This window comes from Salmo salar, chromosome ssa26 (assembly GCF_905237065.1).
Source record: "Salmo salar chromosome ssa26, Ssal_v3.1, whole genome shotgun sequence".
In the NCBI taxonomy this organism is placed as follows: Eukaryota; Metazoa; Chordata; class Actinopteri; order Salmoniformes; family Salmonidae; genus Salmo; species Salmo salar.
Window position 1 is genome coordinate 7042501 of NC_059467.1, and position 14588 is coordinate 7057088.

The 14588-nt window shown below is 40.0% G+C and overlaps 1 protein-coding gene across 1 annotated transcript in view; it reads right to left on the minus strand.

Moving 5' to 3' along the window:
• The window catches only part of LOC106587060 (SH3 and multiple ankyrin repeat domains protein 2), a 262030-nt gene extending 247866 nt beyond the window's left edge, over nt 1-14164 (minus strand). The window contains exons 1-2 of the mRNA XM_045708423.1: nt 13979-14164; nt 13486-13786 (exon numbers count right to left, since the gene is read on the minus strand). The gene's annotated coding sequence lies outside the window, so the exon portion shown is untranslated. The remainder of the gene's footprint in view (nt 1-13485; nt 13787-13978) is intronic.
• Between the last annotated feature and the right edge of the window lie 424 nt (nt 14165-14588).

Below are 14588 nucleotides of genomic sequence, written 5' to 3' on the forward strand. Positions count from 1 at the left end.
CTCCCCAGGGTGGCCAGAAACAGTAGCTCATTAGGGATAATTGGCTTCTTAAAGGCCCTCTGACTCATTATAATGGCTGCTTTTGGGGGGTCTGGAGGAATCTCTGTCATTTTCTCCGCTCACACACCGTCTTATTTCACATTGTGGGAACACTAGATTTATGCTCCCAAGTCTCGGGGTTGCACACAAAGCTTTCCCCATTCCTCTGAGCCTGTGGTGAAATTGACACTGATTATATTACAGTATATGGAACACATGCACGCGTACACACACCCCAGCGAAACAAGAGGATATATGAATTATGAATCCACTGACAGAAAAAAACTGGAAAATGGGTCACTGTGCATTAAAATGTAGTACGTTGTTTCCGCCAACAGTCAGAACGTATAAAGGCTGTGTAGTATGGTAGCCTACTATAGTAGTGTATAGCAGTCCAGATAGGTGGTTCTAGGAACACCAGAGTAAAGAAAACAAAGAAAGTAGGAGTTGATAGAAAAGAACGTGTGTGGGAAATTCCACAGTAACAGACTAACACTGAAACAAATGTTTCATTTTCAAATGTAAACAAAACCCTATGATTGCAAAGTTAAACAAACCATACAACTCTATTAAGCTAACTCTGTTAAGCTAACGTAAGCTAATGCAAATAGCATGAGGTTGTAATTAACAAGAACATTTCGCAGGACATAGACATATCTGATATTGGCAGAAAGCTTAATTAATACCATGCTATTGTTTGAGGAGAGTGCACAGTTATGAACATGAAAAGTTATTAATAAACAAATTAGGCACATTTGGGCAGTCTTCATACAACATTTTGAACAGAAATGCAATGGTTCATCGGATCAGTCTAAAACGTTGGACATACACTGCTGCCATCTAGTGGCCACAATCGAAATTGCACCTGGGCTGGAGTAATACATTATGGCCTTTCTCTTGCATTTCAAAGATGGTATAAAAAAAAAAATCCAAAACAACGGTTGGTTTTTCTTTGTATTATCTTTCACCAGATCTATTATGTTATATTCTCCTACATTCCTTTCACATTTCCACAAACTTCAAAGTGTTTCCTTTCAAATGGTACCAAGAATATGCATATCCTTGCTTCAGGGCCTTAGCTACAGGCAGTTAGATTTGGGTATGTGTCATTTTAGGCGAAAATTGAAAAAAAGGGGCAGATCCTTAAGAGGTTTTAAAAGTAGTCCTTGTGCATAGAGTTGTATTGTTTGTTTCACTTTGCATTCGTTGGCGAAATCATTGGCCATGAGTAAGGCACTCGGATCCTCCCTTGGTGGTGGTCAAAGAACCATGGAAACCTAGGCTTCAGTAAATAGATTGCACCATCTGCCGCCAGCAAACAAAATCCAAACAAATCAATTACAGCATGGTTCAAGCCATGTTCTCCCAAGATTGACATTCAACTGATTCCTTATCTGATTCCTCATCAATGTTTAGTCAGAGTTTTGTTTCAATGGCACTAGAATGGGTTGTTGTGCCGGAAGCATCTCCAAATCTCTCTATTTAGAAATTATCGCTCATCTGCTGCTGGCAAAACGTATGTGATAAGGCTTTACATCCCCTGCTATATTGTGGATGGAGAGTTACCTGTCTAACAGAACACAGATGATTTTCATTTATGGAAGCCTTTACAATATAATTCAGGTAGAGTCAGGCATTCCCCAGGGCAGCTGTCTAGGCCCCTTACTTTTTTCAATCTTTACTAATGACCTGCCTCTGTGTGTCAAACGCTGTGTGTCAACACATCAGCTACCAAGTGAAATCACTGCAACAGTTAACCTGTTAGGGCTAGGGGGCAGTATTGACACGGCTGGATAAAAAAACATACCCGATTTAATCTGGTTACCACTCCTACCCAGTAACTAGAATATGCATATACTTATTACATATGGATAGAAAACACCCTACATTTTCTAAAACTGTTTGAATGGTGTCTGTGAGTATAACATAACTCATTTGGCAGGCAAAACCCTGAGACATTTTCTGACAGGAAGTGGATACCTGATGTGTTGTATTACCTTTAAACCTATGCCATTGAAAAACACAGGGGCTGAGGAATATTTTGGCACTTCCTATTGCTTCCACTAGATGTCACCAGCCTTTACAAAGTGTTTTGAGTCTTCTGGAGGGAGATCTGACCGAACAAGAGCCATGGAACGATGATGGCCCATTAGACACCTGGCGCGCGAGTTCATGTTGGGTACCCTCGTTCCAATACGTTATAAAAGAGTATGCATTCGTCCACCTTGAATATTATTCATGTTCTGGTTAAAAAAGGCCCTAATGATTTATGCTATACAACGTTTGACATGTTTGAACGAATGTAAATATATTTTTTCCCCTCGTTCATGACGAGAAGTCCGGCTGGCTTAGATCATGTGCTAACAAGACGGAGATTTTTGGACATAAATGATGAGCTTTTTTGAACAAAACTACATTCGTTATGGACCTGTGATACCTGGAAGTGACATCTGATGAAGAGAATCAAAGGTAATGGATTATTTACATAGTATTTTCGATTTTAGATCTCCCCAACATGACGTCTAGTCTGTATCGCAACGCGTATTTTTCTGGGCGCAGTGCTCAGATTATTGCAAAGTGTGATTTCCCAGTAAGGTTATTTTTAAATCTGGCAAGTTGATTGCGTTCAAGAGATGTAAATCTATAATTCTTTAAATGACAATATAATATTTTACCAATGTTTTCTAATTTTAATTATTTAATTTGTGACGCTGACTTGACTGCCGGTTATTGGAGGGAAACGATTTCCTCAACATCAATGCCATAGTAAAATGCTGTTTTTGGATATAAATATGAACTTGATAGAACTAAAAATGCATGCATTGTCTAACATAATGTCCTAGGAGTGTCATCTGATGGAGATTGTAAAAGGTTAGTGCATCATTTTAGCTGGTTTTATGGTTTTGGTGACCCTGTCTTTGAATTGACAAAACATTACACACAACTCTTGTAAATGTACTGTCCTAACATACTCTAAATTTATGCTTTCGCCGTAAAACCTTTTTGAAATCGTAAAACGTGGTTAGATTAAGGAGATGTTTATCTTTCAAAGGGTGTAAAATAGTTGTATGTTTGAAAAATTTGAATTTTGACATTTATTTGGATTCAAATTTGCCGCTCTTGAAATGCACCTGCTGTTGATGGAGTGCACCACGGGTGGCACGCTAGCGTCCCACCTAGCCCATAGAGGTTAACAAAGACCTGCAGTCAGTTTCAGAATGGGTGGCAAGAAATAAGTTAGTCCTAAATATTTCAAAACTAAAAGCATTATATTTGGGACAAATCATTCACTGAACCCTAAACCTCAACTAAATCCTGTAATGAATAATGTTGAAATTGTGCAAGTTGAGGAGACTAAACTGCTTGTAGTAACCCTGGATTTCATGGCAAAAACATAGACGCAACAGTAGCTAAGATGTGGAGAGGACTGTCCATAATAAAGCGCTGCTCTGCCTTCACTACAATGCTATCAACAAAGGTCCTACAGGCCCTAGTTTGGTTGCACCTGGACTACTGTCCAGTTGTGTGGTCAGGTGCCACAAATATTACAATTGGCCCAGAACAAGGCAGCAGGGCTGGCCCTTAAATGTACACAGAGAGTTAACATTAATAATATGCATGTCAATCTCAACTGGCTGGTAGAGGAGTGATTGATTTCATCACTACTTGTATTTGTGAGAAGTATTGGCATGTTGAATGCACCGAGCTGTCCATTTGAACTACTTGCACACAGCTCAGACACCCATGCATACCCCACAAGACACGCCACCAGAGGTCTCTTCACAGTCCCCAAGTCCAGAACAGACTATGGGAGGCATACAGTATTACATAGAGCCATGACTACATGGAACTCTATTCCACATCAGGTAACTGATGCAAGCAGTATAATCAGATTTTAAAAAACAGATACAAATGCAATGTATGGAACAGTGGGGACTGTGAAGAGGCACACACACACACACACACACACACACACCCTTCAAATTAGTGGTTTCGGTCATTTCAGCCAGACCCGTTGCTGACAGGTGTATAAAATCGAGAACACCGCCATGCAATCTCCATAGACAAACATTGGCAGTAGAATGGCCTTACTGAAGAGCTCAGTGACCTTCAACGTGGAGGACATAGGATGCCACTTTTCCAACAACTTGGTTTGTAAAAATGTCTGCCCTGCTAGAGCTCCCCTGGTCAATTGTAAGTGCAGTTATTGTGAAGTGGAAAAGTTTAGGCGCAACAACGTCTAATCCACGAAGTGGTAGGACACACAAAATTGCTGGGTCAGAGACATCGGAGGAATGTGTCTATACAGTGAGCCTGAAATAGGATACATGGTATTTGGCCATTGGCCCAGTTTTACTGCAAGGAATTCTAATTAGTCAACCACAGGCTAGGGCTGGGTTATAAACTACATCCTGTCCCTTTGTTCACTGGAGAGAACCACAGGAGAAAATCACTAGAGAGAATCTCTGAAGACAGGGAAGGAACGACCATCTACCTCTCAGCATAACATCTATGATTTCAATAAACCTATTTTCCTCCCCCTGATTTGCTTTGGGGTTTGTGTTATTGAAGAGTAACATCAACTGCTAACATTCTGTTCAATCTCTCTCTCATCCCTCTTCCCCCAATCTGCCCTCTTCTTACCAGCCATCTACATTGACACTAAAGACGTACTCGGGAGAACCATCAAATGAATAAATATGTAGTCCATCCGAAACATTCTTGTGAGAACAGCATGTATTTAGTCTTGCCCGCATTAAGTAGGACCTGTTCTTTTCACTATTTATTTAAACGCTTTTAGTCAATCTGTAAAAAGAAAAAATTGGATGATACTATTACGTATGAAATTGCCCCGATTGCTGACCTGGCTGTGAACGGCTACAGTCTGATTTTGCAGTTGTGCAAGAAGCCCTTACTGATTTAAAACTCATACTTAATACGGGCAAAACGAAATATATGTTGTTTTCAAGTTCTCGTAAGATTGTCTCAGATGGATTACATCTTTACTCATCGGATGATTCTATAATCAAATGAGTTCCTGCATACAAATAACTTGGTATTTGAATCGACAATGATTTATTGTTTTAAAAAAAAAACATACGACTGAGCTTGTTAATAAACTAATATTTAAAGTGGACTTTTTTGACAGAAACAGCTATTTTGTCTCTCAAGTCAGCAGGAATTAGATTGTGCAGTCAACCTTTCTACCTGTTCTTGATTAAGGTGATACTATTCAACAAAGTGCAGCTGCCTTTACTCTTAAACCCATTGATGCCGTTTTTCATAGAGCCCTTTGTTTTATCACAGGAGACAGTTTTATTCCTCATCACTTTATACACTACCAAAAGGTTGGCTAGATCTCTTCGAAGTCGCATCATTATGCTCTCTTCGTTTACAAAGCCATGTTCCACAAACTTCCGATCTAATATCACTGTTAAGATTTAAAATGACAAGTAATCAAACCCGTTCACAGGATGGGGTTAACTCTGGAGACTCCTTTATTGTCTAGAGAGTAAGGTAAATCGGCCTTTAATTTCCTTGCACCTTAAAAGAAAATGTGGAATGATCTACAATAAACTTTAAAATTTGAGAAATTGGTACCTCTGAAGCATTTCAGATGGTTGTTAGGGGATCTTTTTACTGAAGAATGTGCCTGTTTTTTATGATTGTGTTTTGCTTTTTTTGTATTGATATGTATAATAATGTGTATTATGAACGTGTATTTGCAAACTTCAGACGTGCAGCAATGTTTTTCTTTTAAGACAGCAGTAGTTTCTTCCGTGGTGTCCTCCCATGAACAGCATTCTTGTTTAGTGTTTTACGTATCGTAGATTCGTCAACAGAGATGTTAGCATGTTCCAGAGATTTCTATAAGTCTTTAGCTGACACTCTAGGATTCTCCTTAACCTCATTGAGCATTCTGCGCTGTGGTCTTGCAGTCATCTTTGCAGGACAGCCAGTCCTATGGAGAGTAGCAACAGTATAGACAATTTGTCTTACCGTGGACTGATGAACATCAAGGCTTTTAGAGATACTTTTGTAACCCTTTCCAGCTTTATACAAGCCAACAATTCTTAATCTTAGGTCTTCTGAGATCTTTTTTGTTCGAGGCATGGTTCACATCAGGCAATGCTTCTTGTGAATAGCAACTTACATTTTGTGAGTGTTTTTTATAGGGCAGGGCAGCTTTAACCAACATCTCTAATCTCGTCTCATTAACTCCTGTCTCCAATTAGCTTTTGGAAAAGCCATTAGCCTAGGGGTTCACATACTTTTTCCAACCTACACTGAATGTTTAAATGATGTATTCAATTTAGACAAGACACATACAATAATTTGTGTGTTATTAGTTTAAGCACACTGTGTTTGTCTATTGTTGTGACTAAGATGAAGATCAAAATTGTATGACTAATTTATACAGAAATCCAGGTAATTCCAAAGGGTTCACATACTTTTTCTTGCCACTGTACTGTATTTTATACCATCTATTGCATCTTGCCTATGCCGCTCGGTCATCCATATATTTATATGTACAGTATATATATTCTTATTCCATCCCTTTACTTAGATTTGTGTGTATTAGGTAGTTGTTTTGGAATTGCTAGATTACTGTTAGATATTACTGCATTGTCAGAACTAGAAGCACCAGCATTTCACTACACTCGCAATAACATCTGCTAATCATGTGTAAGTGACCAACACAATTTGATTTGAAATACCAACTGATTTGGACCGAACCCTCCTTGGTATGACAATATTAGCATCAGAAAGATGGGCTAATTCTCCTTATCTTCCTGATGCTTTATTATTCTCACAAGACCATGATTGACCTCTACTAAAGGATCCTGAATGGTGCCTTTATTGGAGGCAATTTAGGGCTTATAAGACATAGCTTCACAGCCTATACAAGATGGCCTGAAATCCAGAACCTGTTTTTCTGTACTCTGTGTCATGAAAACATGTAATGTTTGGCAATTGGCATTACAAAGAGCGACAAGGAGTGGAATGATAACTCAGACTGGTGCCCAGGCTATATACAAGAAGTGATGATGAAGAACGCATCAGAGAAACATAATGGGGAAGAGATGAGTTGGGTCCAAATCCAGAACAATTAACTAGGGGCATTTATAGTTGTGATGTTTGTGACAAATGAAAGGAGGGGTAAAAAGAAGCCAACACATTGACGGTGCAGACAAAACTAGCAGGTGCAGCCTGTAAAATTGACAGGAGGTCATTTTCTATGTACAATAGCTTGTGAAAGTATTCACACCCTTTGGCATTTTTCATATTTTGTTGCCTTACAACCTGGAATTAAAATAGATTTTTGGGGGGTTTGTATCATTTGATTTACACAACATGCCTACCACCTTTGTTGCCCATTCTTCAAGGCAAAACTGCTCCAGCTCCTTCAAGTTGGATGGGTTCTGCTGGTGTACAGCAATCTTTAAGACATACCACAGATTCTCAATTGGATTGAGGTTTGGGCTTTGACTAGGCCATTCCAAGACATTTAAATGTTTCCCCTTAAACCACTCCAGTGTTGCTTTAGCAGTATGCGTAGGGTCATTGTCCTGCTGCAAGGTGACCCTTCATCCCAGTCTCAAATCTCTCGAAGACTGATACAGGTTTCCCTCAAGAATTTCCCTATATTTAGCGCCATTCATCATTCCTTCAATTCTGACCAGTTTCCCAGTTGCTGCCGATGAAAAACATCCCCACAGCATGATGCTGCCACCACCATGCTTCACTGTGGTGATGGTGTTCTCAGGGTGATGAGGTGTTGGGTTTGCGCCAGACATAGCGTTTTCCGTGATGGCCAAAAAGCTCAATTTTATTCTTATCTGACCAAGTTACTTTCTTCCATATGTTTGGGAGTCTCCCACATGCCTTTTGGTGAAAACCAAACGTGTTGTTTTTTTTCTGGCCACTCTTCCGTAAAGCCTAGCTCTGTGGAGTGTATGGCTTAAAGTGGTCCTATGGACAGATACTCCACTGTGGAGCTTTGCATCTCCTTCAGGGTTATCTTTGGTCTCTTTGTTGTTCCTCTATTTAATGCCCTCCTTGCCTGGTCCATGAGTTTTGGTGGGTGGCCCTCTCTTGGCAGGTTTGTAATGGTGCCATATTCTTTCCATTTTTTAATAATGGATTTAATGGTGCTCCATGGGATGTTCAAAGTTTGGGATATTTCTTTTATAACTCAACCCTGATCTGTATTTCTCCACAAGTTTGTCCCTGACCTGTTTGGAGAGCTCCTTGGTCTTCATGGTGCCTCTTGCTTGGTGGTGTCCCTTGCTTAGCGGTGTTGCAGACTCTGGGGCCTTTCAGAACAGGTGTTTATATACTGAGATCATGTGACACTTAAATAAAGTCCACCTGTGTGCAATCTAACTAATTATGTGACTTCTGAAGGTAATTGGTTGCACCAGATCTTATTTAGGGGCTTCATAGCAAAGGCGGCGAATACATATGCATGCACCACTTTTCCATTTATAATTTTATTGTTTATTTTTAAACAAGTTATTTTTTCCATTACACTTCACCAATTTGGACTATTTTGTGTATGTCCATTACATGAAATCCAAATAAAAATCTATTTGAATTACAGGTTGTAATGCAACAAAATAGGAAAAACGCCAAGGGGGATAAATACTTTTGCAAGGCACTGTGAATGAGGAGGAGGCCCACCCACATATGTTTGTGTAAATTACAGACAGGTAAGAATCATTGATGAGCTCCTGTAATAATAGGTCAGTCACAGATCACATAAACTGTGTGAGAGAGGTGGGAATGGGATGCGCACACACACACCTGCGGGGACACACCCACAGAGGCACAGTGCTCTCAAGTTCTCATGAGTGAGATTGAAAGAGTGGAGAAATGAACATCAACAACTGGTTTGTGGCGCACAGCTAATTGAGACATAAAAAAAAAGGTTAAATGACTGAGCAACAGCAGCAAATGGATGAGTGAACAGCAGCAGGCAGCTATGTAACCTAATTGGTTTTCAATGCTCTCGTCTAGTGTGTGTGTGCAGTAGCGGTGCATGGGTAAAATACCAAGCCACCCCCCCAACCCCGCCAAAAAAGCCACATTACAACCAATGTGTGTTGTGATAAATCCGTTGTTTTCTCTATAACCTGTTCATTCATATTCCTTGCGACCGTGATACACTGGCATCTTCAGTAAATAGTACCCGCAAAACAACCGTCTCAACGTCAACAGTGAGGAGGCGACTCCGTGATTCTGGCCTTCTAGGCAGAGTTCCTCTGTCCAGTGTGTGTTCTTTTGCCCATCTTAATCTTTTCTTCTTATTGGCCAGTCTGAGATATGGCTTTTTCTTTGCAACTCTGCCTAGAAGGCCAGCATCCCGGAGTCGCCTCTTCACTGTTGATGTTGAGTTTGGTGTTTTGCGGGTACTATTTAATGAAGCTGCCAGTTGAGGACTTGTGAGGCATCTGTTTCTCAAACTACACACTCTAATGTACTTGTCCTCTTGCTCAGTTGTGCACCAGGGCCTCCCACTCCTCTTTCTATTCTGGTTAGAGCCAGTTGCACTGTTCTGTGAAGGGAGTAGTACACAGCATTGTACGAGATCTTCAGTTTCTTGGCAATTTCTGGCATGGAATAGCCTTCATTTCTCAGAACAAGAATAAACTGACGAGTTTCAGAAGAAAGGTCTTTGTTTCTGGCCATTTTGAGCCTGTAATCAAACCCACAAATGCTGATGCTCCAGATACTCAACTAGTCTAAAGAAGGCCAGTTTTATTGCTTCATTAAACACCACTAGCAGTTTTCAGCTGTGCTAACATAATTGCAAAAGGGTTTTCTAATGATCAATTAGCCTTTTAAAATGGTAAACTTGGATTAGCTAACACAACGTGCCATTGGAAGACAGGAGTGATGGTTGTTCTGGATAAGAGCGTCTGCTAAATGACTTAAATGTAAATGTAATGTTGTTGATAATGGGCCTCTGTATGCCTATGTAAATATTCCCTAAAAAAATATATTTTTAAAAATCAGCCGTTTCCAGCTACAATAGTCATTTACAACATTAACAATGTCTACACTGTATTTCTGATCAATGTTATGTTAATGGGCAAAAAAAATAATGTTTTTCTTTCAAAAACAAGGACATTTCTAAGTGACCCCAAACATTTGAACGGTAGTGTATATTATAGGTCTAAAGGCCGAGACAATAAGAAGACACCGTGGGAGAATAAATTCAACTACAGCTTTGTTTAAAACTGGATAGCATTCTTTGTCCAGAGAAGTCCACAAAGGATATTGCATGTACAGTAAAATACAGGGTTACATGACCTACAGCATGGAAAAGCAAGTTAATGTTTCCGACATTTTCGTGTCACTAAACAACTATCGATTTAGAACCACAGAGTTACTGCAAGTCGCAAAGACAACAGGAGTTGCCTCCACTATTCCAGCACCATTTCAACTTCAAATCACCTATGCTTAGTCTAATACAGTGACAACTAAAAAATACCAAAAACAATTCAGTCCAATCAACGTAAGATAAATATGATATCTATGGTTGTGATTTATTTGTGCGTGCACATTATGCAAGTAGAAAAACATGCCAATGCCATCCTCCTCTCTTTCATGTTGACGAAATGGTCTGTCACTCTGTCATACAGAACACGCTTTTATTTTTTGTTGTCCTAGTCTACCTGGCTAAAATGCTTGCTAGCCTAACTTCAATTCATGGGTAACGATAGCTAGTTAACATTAGCCTTCTACATCTAGCTACATATTGAACTTCCATCCTCTCAGGCCAGGTGCATAACAATGTATGAATGAATGGCTTTTGGATTATCCAAACTCAGTAACGTAATCTTATTACTCAGTTACTTTTAGATTACTTTCCCCTAAAGAGGCATTAGAAGAAGACAAAAATGTATGTTATCAATTGAACCACATCTATTGCAGGATAAATCAATGTAAAAATGTACGTAGCTGGCCATATGTGGATGTAAAATTTTACTGTAAGGGTTGGTTATGTAGGCTTCTTCTAACCCATCACTTTCTACTACATATAATAATACGATTAAATTATCTTTACATTAAAAACCCAAGTCTGTCAGAATTCCAGTCATTCCAATAAATCTTATACCCCTTGATCTTCAAGAATAGGACTTTGAAATATGGAAGTATAGATTAGCCATTGTTTTACCTGAGCCTAACCCAACAACTACAGACGTATTAGCCATGATTTTGTTGTCATGGAGGACTGATTGGGCTCATTGATTCGAGTTGAAAAATAAATGCTGCACTCATGGAATGGCATGCTTTGAGCACTACTGAAAAGTGCTATTTTCAGGTGAAAAATTAATGCCATATGCTGCATTTGCTATAGGCCTATTGTTTACCATTTTGTTGGTGACACTTTGATATTTGATAATATGCAGCTGTTTAAAGGGCAAAATCACAGATAAAACAATAACAAAAGACACCCCGCCTCTGTTTTGGTAAAAAGCTGAGGGATGGGCCTGGAGAAATGTAACCACTCACAGATTAATAGACAGAGCTATGGATGCAAGGACTGACCATGCATTATATAAAAATTCTATATTTATAAGTCCAAAAATGGATGTAGCAACTACAGATTGCCCCTTTAAGTCTATCAAAAGTGTGTTCGTTTGAGCATGTGTCCATTAGGCCTATGGATTAATTTATTTTATCAGCATGAATTAGATTGAGCAATAAAAGCCCCACTTTTATTCCATAGGGTGGGATCCGCACTATGCAGCTGTTGCAAGAGCGCATTTCTCACTGTTTTTTAAACCAGTGGACAGCCAATGATTGATAGGCAGCTTAAACTTCTTGAAAATCAACTATTATTGGGTTCAAATACACAAACATCCACAACAAGGCACAAACAGCTAAATGAGAGAGCAGCAGTGTGATTCACATCAACGCGCTAGGTAGATATCAATAATAAGTGATATACGTATCGCCATAGACTACGCCACTGCTGTCATCCTTACCTCCAAGCGTTGGATAATCTTTGTATGCCGACAGCAGTCGCACCATTGGAAGACATAGCTTGGACTGTAGCCTACAAAAGCCTATTCTTGCTCTTTTCCCGCGATTGATCAAACACATTTGGGGTCATCATAATGGTCTCTGACTTGTGGTCAGACTCGCTCAGGTGGAACAAACTTAAACTTGCTCCTTTTTTCAATGCTGATTTGAATGTCATTGAGAAAACAGAGAAGTGTCAAATACTTATTTTTCGCAAACATCCTTTCTGAAATAAAAAGTAATCCAAGAGGTAATCAACTTTTTCAAAAGTATCTGTTATCTGATTACAATATATTTGGTGGTAATGTAACAGATTACAGTTCGTTTTTTTGTAATCCATTACTTACCAACCCTGATTAATGGTTGGATCAGAATCGCCGTTATAATCATTGGCCAGTACGGAGAACTAAATAAAACCACAAGTCCAAATCCCTATCTACATCCATGGCTAATTTAGAAAAGGGACAATTTTATCTAGCTAGCTAGCCACCGGAGGACAACAACACAACAAGAAACAAATCAAGTTTTTTTGTCAATGATGTATGCTCCAAATTGGATTTGATAAGAGTGACACCAAAATCCAAGCTGGCTTCCCTTGACTCTTTTTGTTGGTGCGCCAAGACCATTCACAGTTGAGCTCGCTCAGTTTAGCTCAATGCTGATCGGCAAATGTTTATCATTTTTTCATCAAGGGAGGCCAAATGCTCACTGGTTTCCCTTGCCTTCAATGCTATGGCAGCAACAATGTCATACTCGTTTGGACTAGACAGCGTCAGATAGATGGCCTACACATAGAGAGACAGAGGGGTTTCGCTCGCCTGGATGCTTTCTCCAGTGAGATACAGTCAACCTCTTGTGAATTGAAGGAAAATTATGAAACACAGAGAGGAAAGATACATTATTTGATGTATTTTTATTTTTTCTTGGTCAATTTTTTGTGAAGCCTGGCTTCCCTTGGCAACCATGAATACAGACACTGTGTGTGTGTGTGTGTGTGTGTGTGTGTGTGTGTGTGTGTGTGTGTGTGTGTGTGTGTGTCTGTGTGTGTGTATCACTGTCAGTTACATACTAGGAGAGAATGAATTGTGAATAGGACTTATGACTGAAAATATGCTGCAAGTGCACCCTGTCTCAGAATCAACCTCTGAATAAACAGTGCATTCCAGTTGCCTAATTAACTCGAAATGGTTAACATTTAACATGCAAAAACTAGGCTACGTCAAGATGACAAATGCCTATTGCCTCCATTATCCCAACCAGCCAGCCCTGTTGGTGCCAGCCCTGTTGGCTTCTACTCCATACCCGCGACGAATAACTGGAGAACAACTGTCCACTGCACAAACAGCGAGTGCTCATAGGATAAACTTTTTTTTTAAATGTAAAAAAAGTTTACAAACAAAACAGTCTTACCTTGAAGGTTTTACCCGGTCCTTTAAGGAACAATGTTTTATTTCTTTTCACCTTCCGCCCACAATCCTCAATACTGCCGGGGAAACTTCCTCTCAAAGTCGGTGTTGCTCTGTGGACGTTGGCTGAGGTAGGAACGAGGAGGAGGAAGATGAAGGGACAGGAGTGTTCGAGCTCGTGCACCCGGAGAGGAACTCTGAAGCGTGATGTAATTTAATACGCGGCGACAGACACCAAGCGCTGCTTTTACGCTCAGCAAGCTGATGAGGATAGGTAGGCACCTAAAGCGAAAGAGAGCGAGAGACTGGGAAGAGAGAGAGAATTCGATAAAGGAACGTGCACCTGACAACCGGTATCTGATACCTCCTGTCAGGCATAGCGCCAGTTAACGGCTGTTAGCAGTTCTTAAAGGCACTTCATTGGTCATTCTGCCATCTGCATTGGCCGTGCAGCATTTATGGTGATACGGCCTCTGCAGAAGTCAGGGCATTCATACCTCTCTCGCTTCAAGGGGCAGTTGTCATGGAACAGTTTAGCTGTGTTCGAATACCCATTCTAACATACTGTATACTACATACTGAATGAGTATATACTACATACTATAAGTTAATTTTAGTATACGTAAACAAACTGTTTCTTTCGTATTCTTCCAGTTGTGTGCACTAGTGCTTCGCCTGTCCACTGGAAGTTGATGCTGTTGCTATGCAACCTCTTGCTAGCTTGTTACCATAACAAATTACTAGTTAGACATTTTACAACTTCGGGTGTGTTCTTAAATTCAATCTGGAGTGCACTCTGGGCGTTCGAATATTCAGAGCCTTGTCCAGAGCACACTGGATGCTCTACCAGAGGAGTAAGGTTGATTCGAGCTTTCTGACCTTACAACAGCAGTCAAGCACTCAAGCTAACTTGCTAGCTACTTCCAGACACAAATGAGAGAACACCTCACTCTGACCATTTTACTCGCCGTAGGCAGAATTAATGTTATCCAGAGCGTTGTTCAATGTAACTGTGCTGCTGGCAACAATTTAATTACACTTTTTTTGCCAACTGTGTTAACTAACCTCCAGACGAGCTTCAATGCCATACAACTCTCATTCCGTGGC